The 6,858-nt window shown below is 43.3% G+C and overlaps 1 long non-coding RNA gene across 1 annotated transcript; it reads left to right on the forward strand.

Annotated features, from left to right (window-relative positions):
- The first annotated feature begins 1,323 nt into the window (after positions 1 to 1,323).
- On the forward strand, positions 1,324 to 4,844 carry LOC120966589 (uncharacterized). Its single transcript, XR_005760633.3, has 5 exons — positions 1,324 to 1,928; positions 2,162 to 2,489; positions 3,357 to 3,396; positions 3,949 to 4,011; positions 4,591 to 4,844. It is a non-coding gene; the product is annotated as an uncharacterized lncRNA (long non-coding RNA).
- Positions 4,845 to 6,858: the final 2,014 nt, after the last annotated feature.

The raw sequence follows: 6,858 nt of genomic DNA on the forward strand, positions 1-6,858 counted from the left end.
ACACACCACGCATGGGTACCCGTGGGATGGATGCGCTCTCTTCTAGCATAAGAAGAAACAAAACTTTATTCCATGTAGCCGCTTGTCTCGTGTTCATCACCGCGCTCACACCAAGTCGCCCCAATTTTAGTGAGCTCATTGTGCCACCATGCCCTTCCTCCTTATGGTCGACATTGTACATCGGAACATTATAATTATATTTTGATATAATTATTGTTTTTCTTTAGAAAACAATCACTGACAATATGTAAGCGATAAATAAATTTTTTCTTGAGACGATAGGATTCCCGCATTCATTAAAAAAAGTTGCTCAGTTAATTGGAGAAAACCAAGCGAGAACAAAATAGTCCGGTTAATTATGAAGAACCGGGAAAAGCAAACACAATCGTTGAGCGACACACAAAAGATACCCCACCGCACACTACTCCAAAGAGAGACTCGTTGAGACAACACCTATGTGTCATCATCATCACTATTCTCCTAGAGGCGTCCTCGCCATTCCTGAACTCTGAGCAAATCTTCAAATCCGCCGTAGGTGATCGTCGACCCAATCCACACTGTACAGGCCGTGTGAAGATGTATGAAGATCTGCACCAGAACTTAGTCACCTATGACTAGACATCGCAACTCCGACGCTCACGGAGAATCATGAAGAAGAACTAGGCACAACTAGTGCCGCATAAGACCGTTGAACGAACCACCTGATTCCGTCATCGTATGCCATCGAGACCCCACCATCACAACTTCGACTCCACAGGAACAAACAAGCCGTCGGAGAAGAGCCGACTACGCCCCAACCATTGCCACGTCTTTGATATTGCTCCCCTCATTATCGTTGCCAGAGAAAGTCTCGACGCCAACACCGTCGTCTTCCACTGACCCCGCTCGCCAATATCCAACTCCAAAGAAAAAGCCCCATGGGAGGGGGATGTGACACTAAGACGCCGCCATCGTCTCATAAATCCAAGCTAAACTATGGGCTAATGTTGGGGTTATTCCCCATGATGAGACCCGGCACTAGTGTGACCCGGTTTTCGAGCTTACAGGTTTGAAGAGTCACACCGCTTCCGGGGACGCCTGCTCCCTCAAGAAGAAGCCCGCCGCTGCCGCTGCCACACAAGCTTTTTCCGGCGGCGCACCACGACAGCGGTGAGGGGGAAGACGATGGAGGAGGCGGTTATTTGTGGTGGCTAGTTCATCGCTGTGTGGAGCGACGCGGGCCCTGATGTGTGCTTCTTAATGGCATATGTGCAAAAAATAATAACAGAGCAAGTGTATGACCACCGGCCCATTCGTTCCTTTATTTGAGGTGTATTTGTTTTTTCAAAAGTCAAACAAATGTATGTTTGACCATGTTTTAGAAAATATATCAATATCTACAACACGAAAATTATATCAGTACGTAATGGAAATAAATTGTCATTTCCCTAAATGATTACAATTAAGTTTTCCTGCATTTCGTTTGGAGGAAATTATTTTGGCCCTTGGCGCTCCTATTTTTCTTTTGCCGCCAGAAAATATCTCCCCGTGTATATTCTCTCTCACCCACGCCGCCATCTCCCCACTTATCTCCTTCAACCACCAAATTCATCTAATGGGATCCCTCCCTGGCCGGTGATGTGCATTGCCTCCACACAGGAGCGGCGATCGATTCGCTTGGTGGCGGACTGAGGGAGACTCGGTGGGCGGCGAGCGATTGGATGCGGCGGAGGTTGGGGGACAGAGACCGGCCGGCGGTTGCCCCGGGGGCGGGGGCGGCGGTGATTGGGCGGCAGATCGGAGGAAGCATCTGCTGCGACGTATAACTTCGTCTTCAACCTATAGGTGGAATATGCAGAGCAAGCACGGAAGTACATCTGTGCCGCCTAGGATAGCCACCCCAGATTCGTCGTTCCCCTGCCCATTGTGATCTGATCGCTCAAGCTATGGTACTGAAAATCTTCAAATTCTTCTAGTATCTCATACTTATGTAGTAAATTGATTTCCTGCTTAATCGCTGTAAATTTTAGTTGTTCAAATCTGCAAACTGAAGGTGCTCTGGTCCGTGGTAGCCTGGTAGGAGTCACATCAATAGAAAAATCTTCTGAACATTGGGCGTACATACAGTTTGCATGTTCGCTCGGTTTGATTGCTTCTCGGTTGGGTTGCTTGTTGTTTACAGATCGTGGGGAGAGATGAAAAACTACCAGCCTGGACGGCGCTCGTCGTGTCTGGCGTACAACCTGTTGCGTGTCAATGACGGCTTTGCAAGGCGGCAGTGTTGGCGCCGGGCGCCGGCGACCACCTTTGGCTCCGCTCCTTGTCACCATTTTGCCATCCGTCCTCGCGCGTGGCCCTCGTGGCAAAACTCTAGACATCAGGTGGGGATTGGTGACCATCGGCGTTGTTGCCTTGGAGCTACCAGCGCACGATTCCACCTCTGACGTTTCATGCCCGGGTGCTATTTATTGGACTCACTCCACTTGATCTCAAGTGATGCGATCATACAGGTCTGTCTAGCCGCCTCCCTTGTCTGTTTGTAGTTGCTGCTTTCTGGCAAGTAGTACAAATTGGTCTAGCCACAACCCACAGCCGCACCTGTGCCCCTGCATTCAAACAAATGGAATTAAGATTCGAAGTTAGTAGAAAACTGATAACATGTTCAGAATTTTCACATCACACAACCAAGTAAACTCCGATAGACAGGGGACACGAAAATGGCGCATCCATGTTTTGATTGCATCCGTGTATTCAACAATCACATAGCATGTTACGTTTCACCCGGAAAATAAAAAAATAAAAGATCACAGAACATATTTTACTTGAAGTTTCTTTATTACCTTAGTGAATTAGAGAATAGAACAATAATGTATCTTTTGTTATGAGAATGATTGCATGAATAGTACATCTAGTTCAGGAAAAAAAAGATCGGGAGAAAATATTTGATAGTTGGAAACCAACTATATCAGTTATAATATTCTAATATGCTAATTATTTCCTTAATGAAATGCTCACTATATATATTCAGAAGTATAACAGAGTTACATAGGTGTTACTCTGCTGATTTGGCTCTGCTTCTCCTGTTTGCAAAGAGGATTTTCTTATTTCTGCTATCTGGCAGTTCTTATCTAATAATGGTTATCATTTGCCATTGATAATATTATCTCGTAGTTTAATTCTGCCTATAGCGCAGGATTTGATTTCATTCACCGTCCATTATTTAGCTACTTCAACGTCCTACTAGCCTTGCTATCTCTAAGGAGAAACATAAATGTCGAATGATGTTGCCATTCTTGACACTGAAAAATGGTCATGTTTTTCAGGCCCAACAAGTGATAAAGCATGCAGATCATTTACTATCTCTTTGTCCATTTCAGGGGAGAGCATTTCAAAGGAATCATGGACTGGAGGTGTAAGGTTACATGACAAGCTATTTTGCTCACGCAGTTTGATAAAAAAATTCATGAAGTCCACTTCCTTGTTTATTTGGCTCATGATTAATGTTTTTTCTAACTTCCAAATGTTGGCTAGCAATTGATATTCTATGATTAAACATGTCATAATCCATTGATTTACGGTCACTGTTACATTTGATAATTTATAATCACATAAATGAACTTAAATTGTTCCGGGCCTGGCATGTTTAGCATTTATTTACATTATAGTACAATGAATATATGATGGAAACAACGTCGCAAGATCACTCAGCACTATTGGCCGGCACAACAAAACATGAATACACTTCTAGTTTACATGACGAGTAATTCATTTGTTTGCATCATGCATGCATGTTTAGCTTTCAAAATAAATTATTATGTTGTAACAAAATCTTAATGTAATCAGACCAAAAGTATGTGTAGAATAAGGCTACTTAGTGCATTCCTAGTACATGATATCGGAACTCCTGAAAATTATCATTCTTGAGCTGATTATGTGTCTCCATTCACACCTCTTCTTATTTAATTGCAGAATGCTCATACTGAAAATAGCAATGCAACCAAGTTAGGTGGTCTTCACCAAGTCACTAAGCAGGTACATATATGCTAGGTATCCAAACAGTTGTATAATTATGGTTGGTCTAATTCTCTATGAAATTGTCCTTCTTTGCGTAAAGTGAAATCTTCCCAGTTTTATGAATAACAAATGTTTCATTTCTTGCAAAAATGGGATAAAACTGAAGTCCTGTTCTTTTCAATCAATTTGAGAAGCTAAAACAAACCCGTGACCAATGCAATTTTAGGGGGTAAAGATAGAACATATGTGGTTGAAGGAGACATGCTTGGAGAGCAGTATGGTGCAATCTTTGTCTGTGGCTCTACAAATCTAGGTGATGTGAACTAGTTAGACCATATGAAAAATTCCAAACAGTAGGAGATGTTTGTTATGTTTTTGCTTGGCCTTGCTCACATGTAAGTATGTTTCCATACAAGCATCGAGTGTGCTCCAATATCCACATTTAAGATACTTTAGTTATCAAAATCTTTGTGGCTTTAGGTACAAAAAACTAAGCCAACCATTCAAACAAAGCATTTGTATGATACACTTCTTATAATTTATCAAAGAACATCTTATCTTGCACTTGCCTAAAACATTGTTCATTTTCATTTTCAGGGTGGTTGAGGATTTGAAAAGAGAGTGCATTAAGGGAGCCATGAGTAATTGGGTAGTTGAGGATTTGAAAAAGGAAGTGCACTGAAGGAGCTAGGATCAGTTGATGGACCAGTCTGTGAATGAACAAGTATTGTGGCTTATGTTATATTTTAGCTTAATTGAGAACTATAGTTCTAGACTATAGGATATTTTATTATTTATTTGCATGTTCTGTATGAATATCTGTTAATATTCAGTTGTGAACTTTGGTGTAATTATCTGTTCGGGCTGCTTATTCCACTCAGCCCTTTTTTTTGGAGGGGAACTCAGCTTCTCAATTTTGATAACGTGAAGTTTGCAAATGCGATCTATGACGTGGAATCGTGCCTTCATATGATGATATTATTTGATTAATCTGCATGTGCGGCTATGTCATGATAAAATGATCATTTGAAATGATGAAATACAAATTCAAAATAAATCAAACCATATTTAAAGTAAAATATTCCATTTGTATCGAGTCGCTTATGTATATTTAAAGATAAATATAACGTCTCTAACGTGTATAAGTATCGAGCCCATGATTAATGTATTTATAGAAGCGCCTCAATGGTATTGAGACACAAATGAAACGTGTCTATGTGAGTAGAGACGTGATATGAGCGTGTCTATCATAACGCCTCTACCTGTGTAGACACGATGTTGAACGTTTCTATATAGCGTCCCATGTCATCTAAAGACGCTTCACAAGCGTGTCTACATGGTTTGAGACAGTCCGTGGGAAGACGCTCCAAAGACGCTTTATTAAAACGACTCTACAGTTGCCTAGAGGTGAAATAACACGTCCCTAGGTATGAAATTCGACGTCTCTACTGGCAGTTTTTGTTGTAGTGGCTCCTCGACGATGCTGGAGGGAGCGTCGCATCGACGAGGACGACGCAGGAGGACACAAACTTCCGGTGGAGACGTCACCACCGCCGTCTCGTCGATGTCAACAAGGAAACCTAATCCCGACGATCTGAAGGGTCGACGAGCATTAAACCCATTAAGAGGCGCTAGAATGGTGGCCAACCAGCTACGTCATGTGGTGCATACTGGTTGGTCACGGTGAGAAGTATTTTTTGGAGTTTTTTTAAATGGTAGGGAGACATTTTTTGAGAGAAATTTTTCTAAGTTTTTTCTTTTTTCTTTTAAGATGGTTGTGATGTTCAGGTGACACAAGAATATTTTTAAAATTTTTTGACATGATGATGAGATGCGCATAACTTTCTCTCAAGCGGTCCGCAATGACGGGCCCCAACCACTAGTACATGACAAAGAGCTCCGAGACGTCGTCCTTGAATACAACGCCAGTGTGCGAAAGGAGCCGATAAGGATTTATTCTCCTGGACGCCGCACCCACCACCCCAACAGCGCCGCAGAACATACTACCGCTACGAACTATTTACAAGCCAGGAGAGAACCGGGATCCCGCCCCCCTCCCGTCGTCGGAGCGACAGACAGAGAGGAGAGGGAACCGCGGCCTCGCCGGCGCTCGTGGTCAAACTGCCTCTCCTAACCGCCCGTGGATAGAGAAGAGAGCGGGGGAGAAGGAGAAAGGAACAGATCCGCGACACACTTCTTTTTGACATGGTGGTTTGTCACGCACATCTTTTTCACATGGGTCAGTGGTATGGATCAAAATCACTGGTGTAGCCTCGAGGTTCGCGCGGACTGCTGTTGCTGTTTATCCATGCGCCTCTCAAACATGGGAGACGGGCTCCATAACGGAACAGGGTTTCTTGTAAAACGAAAACTACACATTTTGAAAGCCTAAATAAAGATCAAAAGAGAAAAACAGCGACAGTCGCACGGAGTGCGCAAAAACCAAAAGGGCCTTGCTTGTCATCTCGCCATAGATCGGAAGTTTTTCTTGCAAATAAAATAAAATAAATCAATCAACCATCATGATGTTGCACTTCCGCCTCCCCCAGACCCCCAAAAGGGTCTTGTATTTCACTAAAAAGGTAGAGAAGTAGAAATGCCGGTGATGCATCTCCCACAGTCACCGACCCCCTCTCCCCTTTGATTCAATGGCGTTTCTACAAATGCGCTCAACAGCTCTGCCGCGCCAGCCATGGACGCTTTCGCTCGTTTGGAAACTCGATTTGGCAGCGTCTGCTGTGCTGCACATGCTGCATGCTCGCCGGGCAAATTCATTTCAGTTCCGGAGTAGATGATGGCCATGAAGTACTAGCCGTTTCTATATATCGACCATAGCATTCCATTTCCTCGTGTGTTGCGTTGCAC

This window comes from Aegilops tauschii, chromosome 6 (assembly GCF_002575655.3).
Source record: "Aegilops tauschii subsp. strangulata cultivar AL8/78 chromosome 6, Aet v6.0, whole genome shotgun sequence".
Classification (NCBI taxonomy): domain Eukaryota; kingdom Viridiplantae; phylum Streptophyta; class Magnoliopsida; order Poales; family Poaceae; genus Aegilops; species Aegilops tauschii.